A 13,255-nucleotide genomic window follows, 5' to 3' on the forward strand; every position below is an offset into this window, starting at 1 on the left:
AAACATACTTACAGTCGCTGATTCAGAAGCGCCAGATTGTCATAGCAAAGTCGGAATTGACCCTTTTTTTAATATAAAATAACTTTTGTGCACAGCCAGCCTTATACTCTTCTAGGTTCAAAAAACTGTCGTCCATAAAATGCGTTGCACAAATTCGAACATCTGGGTTGTGCTGTTCTGTTGTAAATAAATCTTAACCAATGATTCCTAATTGCATCTACTTCCGGAAGGCCAAATAAAGTGCTTTTGCTTTCGCACTGAAACACACAGAGTCTCCCTGACATGGCTGCATCAACACTACTGTTGTTCCTGAAACCACGCCTTCTTTCTTTGCGTGCACATTTAGGCGGCATTATGCTAATATTTCCACATATTGATGTAGATATGTGGGGGCGTGTTAGAACGAGTCGTTTTAGGTAGGTGTGGCTGACTCTTAACTTTTATAAAGAATAACTCTTTGGATTTGAGACTTTAGTCTTTGCAACTTTACAGATCTTCTTTATGCACCAAGAGCTTGTAACACTCCAAAGAGAAAGGAAAACTTGAAATTGCATCATATGACCCCTTTAACATTGACAACACAATAGGAAAAAAGTGTTGCAGAGAGAAAAAAAAAATTAAATGTAGGTTGTACAAAAATTGCCTATTAGCTATTTTTATTTGTCTTGTCAAAATACTCATACAGCGGCCTTATTTACTTTAATGATATGACAACATACAGTTCAAACAATCTTCACAGACAAACATTAATATGGCCTTCATACATCTGATCATAAGATGAGTTGCCTCATTCATCCCTTACCGAAACTAGTTGTTGGGCTGAGAGAGCATGGACATGTCATTGGGGTTATGAAGTGGGCATCCTCTTTCAAAGGTTGTGTCCAGTTAGTTTATATTTATATGTGGTTGTGCACTATAGGTCATATTTAAAGTATTTTATGTGCTCAGAGAACACCATTATGAAAATCAATTTTAAAAAGTTTCAAACATGATGTAGATGGAATTAGGAACCTAGCCAGTGTACTTTCTTAAAGACGAATATATATATATATATATATATATATATATATATATTTTTCTGATTTTCGGATAAACTCAATGGTGACATGTGCCAGAGCTCACGACGTTCCGACCTTCAGAATCGCACCGTGTACGCCCGCCTTAACTCTGTGCTTAATGAGAGCATGACATAACTACATTTACAGTGTATTTTCAGTTAGTACACACACACCAAACTATTTTAGTATACTTATCATGAAATACATATATTTTAAATACAGTATATTTATTTTTCACTAGGGTAACATTGACATAATTACACAGTATTGTTGTGATTACATTTAACAACTTACAGAGGGTATACTAGCCTATCAGAAATGCTAAGCTAACAGGCTAATTGGCTAGTATGCTAACTGGTTAGCCTGCATGCAAACAAAGAATGAGAATTTCTGATGTTTACCCTAATAGCTTTTGGTCATGTAATATGATGTGTGACATAATTCAAATGACAATAATTGTCATATTTATATACGTACTTAAGGTGACAAACATTATAAAGCTGTTTTAGTATTTCTAACCAGGCACTGAATGGGGTTCCTTTTACAAGTTATTTTTTGTCACATGCATACACCAAATAAATAAAAAAATGGATGTGAAATACTAATGCAAGATTTTTTATTATCACTGTATGTGAGGAGAAAAAGACTTGAAAAAAGTTTTGCTGCCTGGCAAATATTCATTTTATCAGTCATTATACAAATAATCACAGAACAACACATTTGATCAAAATAATCGTCTACTTCAGAGAGCGGTGTAATGAAATTAATATTTGGATATTTCACATATTTCACAATAAAAAGAAAATGAGTATTTCACTTAAAGCATTGAGGCATATAAGAAACCAATAGAGTTTAGTGTCATAGGCTACACAACAGAAAAAGTACCAAATTATGTGGAAAAATATGTGATGTATTCAGAGCAGTAATTCATATCCTGATCTATGAGCTGGAAAGTGTGTGTAATGGAGTACTCTGTTATCTGCAGTGGGCCTGTGGATTGATTTGTTTGAGGAGAATGGAGAGACATTTAGCTGGAGAAGAGCCAGTGTGTACTGCTGAGGACTGATGTCTCAGGTGTCACTGCGGGGCCGTTACCCCTCTCGGATGCCCCTCGACTGCCTGGCATCACACAGCCGATTCAATCCCAGGGTTCAATATATGTCGGAGGGATACTGGGATAAACTCCAAATGACCTACTGTAAGAAAAGCATGGCTCCGTTTCAATTTCCAGAGAAGCCCAGAGCATATAATGAGACCAGCACTAAATGAGCCTTTGAGGAAAGTGCTATTGATGCATCATGATAATGCATTTTTCTTCTGGTCCTCACGATTTGTCTTTAAAAAGAAGTTCAGAGATTCTTGCAGTGAAGGACAGTGCTAGTTTTTGCAAATTTAGAGGGGAAAAAATTACCCACACAAAGAGTTAGAAAAAAAGCTTAATGACCAGCACTTTCCACAAATACAGTGGCCCCCAAAACGTTTTTGAACACTTAATGAATATCTTTGCTTTATATACCAACTATGTGGCAAGTGCAATTTTTATGAAAACAAAAAACAGTACAAACACATTTAAAGCAAAACATTTCAGAAAACAAGTAAATATATAAGTGGAGAATTGAATGACATCCAATGCTATTGAATATGCAAACCTCAGTCGGGTAGAAGTTCTTCAGTATAATAATGTATCGTAAGTAGTCTTGGGACACAAAGAGGGAAACTAAGTGCAGTTTTTAAAAATAATTGATATTCAACAAGATACCAGAACTAGAGAACATGAACATAATGGTTTTGTGAGTCACTTGAAAGTTTGAATAACAATCTAGGTAACCTAGTTTGCAATAGAGTGTTTGATTTTGTCTTAAAATATTTAAGTTTGTACAATTCAATTTGAATAACTGATATTGCATTTATAGTTGTGCTATAATGTGCTATAGATTTCAGGAAATGTGTTTTAGGAACTGAGAAAAACTTTATTATCCTAAAGTATAGTCTTACTTAAAGCCATTACCTCCTGGTAAGAGCATCTCCAAACACAGGTCTGGCTCCAGTTTCTTAGTGCATATTAAGGACATCTGTAGGCATCTGGCAGTTCTGCCAAGACCTCACAGCACTTACAATACAGGAAGTTCCTTATAGAGGATAAATAATGGGTTTCATTCACTAACAGTGTGCACGTGCATTTGTGAGTGAAACCTGTGTGTGAACATTTTTACACAGAAATCATGATTCATCAATAAGTTAAAATTGTAACCCTGTATCATGTTTAATGCAAATTTCTAAAGTCTCTAAATCAACAATCAAAATGTTACTGAAAAATCTGTTTTACACAATCCACTACATGCCTTCTGTGATCTGATTGATTGTTTGTACATTTTTTTTGCAGGTAAAAGGCCTTCTATGCCCACCTTCGGCTCATGGTACACGTGCCTTTTTGCTGTAAAATCTTTACTGATTTTTATAAAGTAAACGTAAGAATACATTTTTATATTTTTTTCAGTAATATTTCAAGATGACCAGAATATCAGCAACTGCACTAAATTACCATTTTTTTTGCACCGTTTGGGCCTCTGAAGAAAAAAAAAACGGTGATGTTTTTCTTTGAGTACAAGCTCCATATATCATACTATATGAGCCATACAAGCCTGATGAATCAAATATGATACTCACATGCAATTTTTATTTCACGTATTGTCTAAAGGTTCAATAAACTCTTGTAAAAAATGATTTTACTGACTATTATTTCATATGTCAAACTGCAAACTACAGTATTAAAGCAACTAAAATCACACATATGAAAAAAATATATCCCAGTCTTTAACTTAAAAGGATAGTTCACTCAAAAAAAATGAAAATTATGTCATCATTTACTCAACCTCAAATTGTTCCAAACCTGTATGAGTTTCTTTCTTCTGTTGAATTCAAAAGAAGATATTCTGAAGAATGTTTGCAACCAAACAGTTGACTTCCATTGTATTTTTTTTCATGCTATGGAAAGTCAGTGGTTACCATCTATTGTTTACTGTTTGGTTACCAATGTCTTTATGGATGAGTCATAAAATCAGTGATTTAACCAATTTGTTAAAAACACGGATTCATTCAGGAATACTGTGTATTGACCAGAATCGTGCAATGGTTTGTTCTGCCATGGTTTTGTTAGAGACTATTATTATTGGTGGGCAGCAACAGACAAAGTGACAATACTGGGCGTAAAATTGAAGTTACTGAATATATTGTTGTTTACTGGACAGTTGTACAAAAGCATTTTGACATTTGCAGTCGACTACAGTCATATCGGCTCTTGTCATATTGCTCAAATACACACAACAAAAATTATACAGTATGTCATATATCTCAGTCCCTTTTTTCATTTTACTGTTTTTCATTTCATTTTCTTTTTTGCAGGGAGACCCATTGTTTTCTTTCCTCTCTCACATTGTCCTCTGCTCTCTTCACTCACTTGTTTTATTGATCGATTGGCTTGGAATGACTCAAAGTAAATCAATCCGGGCCTTTATAAAATTTGGAGGGCTGCCCAGGAAGAACATTTAAATGTTTTACAAGGCCATGTAAGAGCTAACAGCAACATGTCCTCTCATGGACCTTTTTCAGTCTTTCCTGGGCTGGTGCTATAAAACTATGCCTCAGGGGTATTTAAAGGGGTATATATTTAGTATGCTTCGCAAAAGTGTTGAGTATATCCAAATCCTCTTTGAGGTGCACTAGCTTGTTACATTTTAACGTGGTTTTCTGGCTGCAACTTCAGGAGCAATGAACTGAGCTCATGTCTAACCAATGTTATGTGACAGTTTGTGCACACAGAGTAAATTATTCTGGGAAGGAATGCAAGTAAATTAGTAAGTGTCTGAGGACTGGGATGTTTGAGAGCAGCAGGTAGAGCTCTGCGCTGTAAGGCCTGCATTTTTCCTTTGCATGCATGTGCACACGTATGCACACAGATAAATGTGCACAGGTGCACGATCATGCTCAGATAAGAACAAAAACATGAGCATGCTGATAACATACGTAGATAATGCTGGTTACTAAAACCACAAGCTGTAACCGTATGAATCAACAGGGGAACTGGCCTTAAGATAGATGCCTTTGTACTTATCTGCCTCTAAACATGTTTTCTTGGTAATTTAAAAAGATGAAGTTAGATGACCTTGCTTTTGTTCAGGGCACATGCTTTTTTCACATCCTGTCACTAACAAAGCAAAACTGTGAAAGGCTAAGCCCAACCCAACCTCAGACCCAGCACTCAGGATGGACACTGGCCATATAATTACTCTGAGTACCCACCGAAGTGACATATGGATGCCCATAAACTGGCACTGAGAAAAGACAGACTGAGTGCAACCACAAATCTGGAATGGGATGTTGGCCTCAGGGACAAAATGTGTATTTTTAGCTGCGCACAGAAGAATGAAGGGGTGCATTTGAAGAAACACCCAGCCTGGATTAGGAGCTTGGCTGATGATAGTTTTTACTTTTCAGTACCCACATTTCCTGTGAAAGCCCATTAATGCGGCAAAGTAAAAAAAAAAAAACGGTAACACTTTACAATAAGGTTCATTTCTTAACATTGCTTAACTCTATTTGTAAACATAAACTAATAATGAAAAATATTTCTAAAGCATTTATTAATCTTGGTTCAACATTAATACATTATCAAAATCAAAAGTTTTATCGGTTAATATTATTTAATGAACCTGAGCTAATACTAAATACTATAAATTATTAACTAACATTAACAAAGATTAATAAATACTGCAACAAATGTATTAACAAAAGTATAGTTGGTTAATGTTAGTCAATACATCAACTAATGTTAACTAATGAAAACTTATTGTTAAGTGTTACCAGGTTTACATTAAGTAATATTGTCACATTACAAAATATATGCAAAGTCACAATTACGAGAAATAAATCATATTGGCGAGATGTCATAATATTATGAGACATAAATACAATTTTCTAATAATTTTGATAAGATATAGCCACATTCTCAGAAATATGAAGTCACATTGTGGTTTGTGAGATATACAGTAGTCTAAATTATAAATGAAAGTTGTATTTTAAAGATATAGTCACATTTTAAATCAAATTGTGAAAAAGTCAAAATATGATAAAGTTGTATTTATAAAATATTGTCACTTTTTCAGATATAAAGTCACATTATGATATAAAGTAAATTCAAATGTATCATTATTTTGACAAGATGAAGTTTTATTTGTGTAATATGAAGTCAAAATTATGATCATGAAAGTTGTATTTACAAGATTTTGTGAAAGTGAAAAGTGAAAGTAAAAGTGACGTGACATGTGGCCAAGTATGGTGACCCATACTCGGAATTAGTGCTCTGCATTTACCCATCCAAAGTGCACACACACAGCAGTGAACACACACACACCGTGAACACACACCCGGAGCAGTGAGTTGTGAGATGTAAAAGAGGGGGGGACTCGACCTACAGCGCGATTGTTAGAATCAGAAGGGTAAGTGTACTGCAAGCTAGCCAAAAAACTCAGCGCATCAGAGAGGCAGAGGAAGGGCCTAGTTCGCCTGATGCTGCTGATACCAGGTGCTCTGGGAAAAACAGAGAACTCAACTCACGTGAGAGGAGAATTCCGAATTCAGAAGGAGTAGCGTGCTCATAGGTAACCCTTTGATAAAAGGGGAGCACTGCTCAGCACTACCACGAGAACAGCCCATGGAGCGAGGAATCCAACTCCTCAGAGAGAATTAAATGCTCGAAAGAAAACACCATGCTCACAATAACCCTCAATGGTGAGGGGAGCGTTGCTTCCAGAGTGTGTCGACAGAGACACACTAGTTGAGTGGAGCCCCAAGGTACCGGGGTCTAAACCAACTCAGAGAAAGGGAACGAGGCTCATAACGCGTAACCATCCATGATTTCAGAAAGTGGGCAAAGCATAACGTGCACACTTACCACTTCTGTGGATTTTAGAAAGTGGGCAACACACGTGGGGAGTTTTCCTCATTAATTCTTGTGAATGTTTACATCCCTCCTCCCACCAGAGAGAGTAATATAATGAATCACTGTTACACCACAATAAAGGATGCATATCACAGCTTTGGGGCTCTCTGATCACTGCCTGGTTCATCTTACACCGACCTACAGGTAAAAGCTGAAATCAGCTAAACCTGTACTAAGGACTGTTAAAAGATGGACTAATAAAGCAGAGCGGGATGTACAAGCCTGCTTCGACTGCACTGACTGGAGTGTTTTTGAAGCTGCAGCCACCGATCTGGACGAGCTCACAGGGACTGTAACTTCATATTCTGTGAGGATATGTGCATCCCCACCAGGTCATTCTTATCATTCAATAATGATAAACTGTGGTTTACTGGGAAACTCAAACAGCTTCGTCATGCCAAAGAGGATGCTTACAGAAGTGGGGATAAAACCTTGTACAACCAGGCCAGAAACAGACTGACAAAGGAGATCAGAGTGGCAAAAAAACTACTCTGAAAAGCTGAAAAAACAGTTTTCAGCTAACGACCCGGCGTCAGTATGGACTGGTCTGAGGCACATCACTAAGTACAAGACACCACCCCCACAGTCTGTGGAGATTCAACAACTGGCTGACGATCTGAATGTGTTTTACTGACGATTCGAAAAGCCCAGTCTCTCACCCCCCACCTGCTCTGATCTGCACTTCAAACATTCACCTACCCCAATGTTCAAAAACAGTATACCGTCGCTTAGCCTTTTCAAACTTCTTTTTGCCCTCAAACGAAGAACGAAAAATAACTTCATTTGAAGTATATTGGGGCCTTTAAGATCTGTGTAGAGGATGTGAACCGGGTCTTCAGGAAACAGAATGCTAGGAAAGCTTCAGGCCCAGATGGTGTTTCACCTGCCTGTCTAAAAGTCTGTGCTGACCAACTGGCCCCCATCTTTACACAGATCTTCAACAGATCACTGGAGCTGTGTGAAGTTCCCTGCTGCTTCAAACGCTCCACTATCATTCCGGTCCCCAAAAAACCCCAAATCACTGGACTTAACGAGTACAGACCTCTCGCTCTCACGTCTGTGGTCATGAAGTCATTTGAGAGACTGGTCCTGGCCTACCTGAAGGACATCACTGGACCCTTGCTGGATCCTCTTCAGTTTGCCTACAGAGCAAACAGGTCTGTTGACGATGCAATCAACATGGGACTGCATTACATTCTGCATTCTTGCATTCTGCAAGGTCTCTCGACAGACCTGGAAATTACGCAAGGATCTTATTTGTGGACTTCAGTTTGGCCTTTAATACCATCATGCCTGACCTTCTCTCAGCCAAACTGACCCAGCTCTCTGTACCCACCTCCATCTGTCAGTGGATCACCAGCTTCCTGACAGACAGGCAGCAGCTAGTGAGGGAGAAGTTTTCAGGGGGAGAAGTGTCACGGTCAAAGTTTTGTTGTTCATTTGTGTGTTTGTGTGTGTGTATATATTGATTTGGTTCCTCTCTTTCTCCCGAGGTTGAGCTCCGCCCACACACACCTGCAGCTTGTTGAGTAAGGACACTCTGGACTGATTATAAGGCGGAAGTTGCACTTGTGTTGGGTGCCTCTCCCTGTCCCATCGCGTGTCTGCCACAGTGACTTCTACACTCTTTGAGCTTGACTCGCACTTGTTGAGAAGCTACTGCTGTCCAGCCATCGACGTTGGAGAGCATCCAGTGAGCTTCGTGCGCGTCTTGTTGTCTAGCACCGCTGATAAGTGGTGCTTTCTTTCTTTCTGTCTCTCTTTGTGTTTGCTTTAATGTTTCTGTTGATCTGTGTTTTGTTCATTTGTTGAATGCCTATTGAGGTATTTCTCTTTAGTTTAATTGATTTAACTCTTCATTACATCTGTAGTTAGTTAACTAACGTGACTCGTAAGCTGTTTGACCACTAATAAATGGTTAAAATTGATCTCCTGTCTTGCGTGTCCTTTTTACGTTGCTTAACCCCTTCTTGAACGAGTCTTTTAAAAGTGGGGTTCGTAACATAAATAGCCGCTCTTGAATAATTGCAGGACTTTGCTGACACTGGCATCCATATATAGTGTTTTGAGAGAAATAATTTGTAGATAAAGTAAGACATGTCCCATAACTGCCGAAATCTTTCTTTTATTGTTGACCTGCACACCAGTATCTCTCTTAAAGGGTTAGTTCACCCAAAAATGAAAATTAGCCCATAAATTACTCACCCTCAAGTCATCCTAGGTGTATATGACTTTCTTCTTTCAGACGAATCCAGTCGGAGTTATATTAAAAATTGTCTTTGACCTTTCAAGCTGGTTCAAGGCTCTCAGCGGGTGTTGCATGCATCCGTCCAAAAGCAGTTAAATAAAATGCGCCCATCCATAAAAAAAAAAGTATCTCACACGGCTCCGGGGTGTGAACAAATGCCTTCTATAGCGAATCGATGCGTTTTTGTAAGAAAAATATCCATATTCAAAACGTAATAATCACTTTAATGTAGCTTGCGCCAGCAGTTGTACACTGGAAGCAGTACCAGGGGAATGACGTATGAGGTCAGCGCTGCGCATGCGCCAGTGAGTCCGGAGCCGTGTGAGATACTTTTTTTTTATGGATGGGCGCATTTTATTTAACTGCTTTTGGACGGATGCATGCAACACCCGCTGAGTGCCTTGAAACAGCTTGAAAGGTCAAAGACAGTGTTTGATATAACTCCGACTGGATTCGTCTGAAAGAAGAAAGTCATATACACCTAGGATGACTTGAGGGTGAGTAATTTATGGGCTAATTTTCATTTTTGGGTGAACTAACCCTTTAAGAGAGATACTGGTGTGCAGTTCAACAATAAAAGAAAGATTTCGGCAGTTATGGGACATGTCTTTCTTTATCTACAAATGATTTCTCTCAAAACACCATATATGGATGCCAGTGTCAGCAAAGTCCTGCAATTATTCAAGAGCGGCTAGCCAAAGCACTCGTGTTTTATCAGATTTCTGCTCTAATGCATGCTTCCTGGGCTTTCCTTTCTCCATTTACTAGATTAACCCTTATTTATTTATGTACTTTTGAATGAATGCAAAGCGGAAAGGTTACGGGAAAACGAGGCATAATTATCTGTGGCACCACATCAGGCTATCTACTTTTTATATGCTTTGTGTTTGTGCAGGGGTGTACTGTAGTGACATAAACAGCCTATTAAAAGATTTGTTTACTTTACCTTCTTTGATTCCATCTTCAGCTGCTCTGGGCATTTTATTTGTGCCAGCACCATGACAACTATGGCTTTGTCGGTCCATGTGACATCTTTTAAGTAATAAAGAGAAAAGCTTTGGGAATATGTTACTCACAAATAAGCGTGTGTGCTGTAAACACGGAAACCATATACAAACCCATGGTTTGTTTCTGGCTTGTTGCCTTAAAGAACGACAGGAACATTTGAAACTTCTGCCCTTTTGTACTGAATCAACTTCCTTTTTTACTCCACCCAGGATTTCAACTACGACCCCGATGAGCTCTCAGCTACACAAAAACTATCAAGATATGGCTGAAATAACTGTGGCCATCCAGATCAAACTGGCATTTCTTTCCATTAACAATACATTTTCACAACAGTTTGACACTTAAACTGATCAGACAAAGAATGAACACTGCAGAAATTTGGTAATTTCAGTCACATTTACCAAAATCTCTACCAAATTTAGCAAAATTTATGCTGTTTACATATCATAATTGACTTTCAAATCCCACAAGAAGTCATCTTAGAATCTTAACATTCGCCCTCTAACCAAAAAAAAAAAAAAAAAACCTGGATTTTTTTTAGTTTATTGTTTTTGGATTCTAATCCATTTGAAAGCAGTTTTACTAGTCTCAGAGCTGGTTTTAAAGCAGTAATTGGATTGTACTTTACAAGATGTAGGCATTTGTGTTAAGTATTAACATGCGCCATTAAAGAGTTTTACACAGAATTATACTGTGTAATTATACTGACCAGGGTTTGATGAGGAAGAAGGAGTTCTTTGGAGTGTTGATCCCATCATACACTTTATTTGACCCTCTGGGGCACATTCAAGTTGCCTATACCCTGAAGAAAAAAAAAACGGTTTAGACCAGCATGAATTTCTGTAAATTAGTTTTCTTTATTTTTCAACTGATTTAAAATCTAAATGACAAACTGTGCATTAAAAAATTATTAATTTTGCACACTTGCTCAAGGCAAAGATTGTAGTCTATTAAAGAGCTTGACTTTAAAAGGATTCAGCCTGAAGGTTCATACACATCACAGAAAAACACACCACTCATGACTTATTAAAGAGCTGTCTGGGACACTGTTACTACAGTGTGTTCAAAATATTTTGAACATCAGTTATAATGATGATCTGATGACAGAAACATAACACTGTACACGATGCTTTGTGTTTGCGGTGGGTCTTAAAGAACACTGCACTAAATATGCATTGATAATCCTTCATCATATGTTGGCACTCGACTTCCTATCATTAGTAACTTTATATGTTATCTATGGTTTAGCACCCCACTGAGATCAGAGGGATTTCATATGTTGTCCTCGAGAGTGTGTGGAAGAACAGAATTTTGGATGAGATGTAGTGTCTTGAATCATCAGATGTGGGCTCAGTTTCAATAACATCTCGAGCACAAATGTATACAGTATATTTATTTTATATATTGAGGGATTTCTAAGCGCTTTTGACTAGCATAACTAAGAAATAATAGAAATAATAGAAAATCATCATGAACTTTAACTGTGCTAATGGTTAACTATACGTTTTGACCAATTTAAGTCTAATTTTAAACCTATATAATAATTTATGCTTTGAAAATTGCTATGACGTCTGTTGAGTGGACTAACTTGACTTAAAGGGACTATGCAAATAAAGAAATGCTTAAAATGATCAATTAACAGTACATGAGCACTTTGTTTTCATGGAACGTAAATGGTCAAAATTATGGATTTGTTGGAAATATAGCTCAACATGCTGTCAGTTGAAGTTGTTTCTTACTAGCTTTAACAAAGATGCAAAAGCAAACAGTATTTGCATATTCATATGTTATGTTGGGTTTTTGCCAGCCAAAGTCACTTAGGCACTCGATAGCTAAAGGCAATAGAACAAATGTATATTGGAAATTGGACTCTAGACTTTCTGAGCAGAAGATTGCTATCTGCCAGTGATCTCCTTCTAGCTGAATGTGCTGCCCTGTTCCCCAGCTTAGTTCTTTTTTAGGAAAAGAAACAAAAATAAGCAATGACTGTTCAATCAAATATTAGCATCCAAACTGAAAGTTACTGGTTCTTTTGTTATTTATGCAGACATGCACAGCCTCACTGCGTAAAGATTTTTACTTTAATTTGGATTCAGAATGAGAGTGAGCATTTTTATTTTCAGTTATTTGCTCAAATGTCTCATTCTGTTTTAGGTTTGATCAGACCTCATTAGAATGCAGTTAAATACTAAATTTAAGGAATTGAGAATACTTATCCATATACAGACTTGAGAAGGTTCAAATATGTACCATCTTTATAACTCACTGTGAGATTTAGCAGAACAACCTTGAACAGAACAGTTTGATGTATTGTATTTCTCATGGTGAAAAATAATAATAGTATTGTGTCTTTTCAGCAAGGCCGTAACCATGTCTTGAACATTGGGGGGGACCAAGTGTATATATATATATATATATATATATATATATACACACAGGTGTTCTATATTAATGCATTGCTTTAATTGAAACACACACACACACACACACACACACACCCCACTAGCACACACAAACATTCAGGAGCACAGAAACTTCCTGTCAAAGCTGCCCCACGAATTTTATTAATACAATAGTTTCAATAATGAATCTCTACATTATATTTCTCAGCAACAAGGAGGTAAAAGAGCTGTTTTTGAAGTAAACTCACAGCTTTATTGTTTGTAGAGAGAGACGCACAGATGCAGTTAACCCTTGTATGGTGTTCGGGTCTGTGGGACCCGTTTTCACTTTTTGTCAAAAGAAAAATTATACGATTAATTATTTTTTCAAACTCATTCAGGTCCACTGGACCCGGGGGTAATAAAAGTGTGGAAATTTTAGGTCCTTTGTACCTTCAATCTGTCCTCCTACTGTCTGGGACTGCTATTAGTATGGGTATGTGTGTTTATGTGTGTGTGTGTGTGTGTGTGTGTGTGTGTGTGTGTGTGTGTGTGTGTGTGT

The sequence above is a fragment of the Sinocyclocheilus anshuiensis genome, unplaced genomic scaffold (genome assembly GCF_001515605.1).
Source record: "Sinocyclocheilus anshuiensis isolate Anshui unplaced genomic scaffold, SAMN03320099.WGS_v1.1 scaffold647, whole genome shotgun sequence".
In the NCBI taxonomy this organism is placed as follows: domain Eukaryota; kingdom Metazoa; phylum Chordata; class Actinopteri; order Cypriniformes; family Cyprinidae; genus Sinocyclocheilus; species Sinocyclocheilus anshuiensis.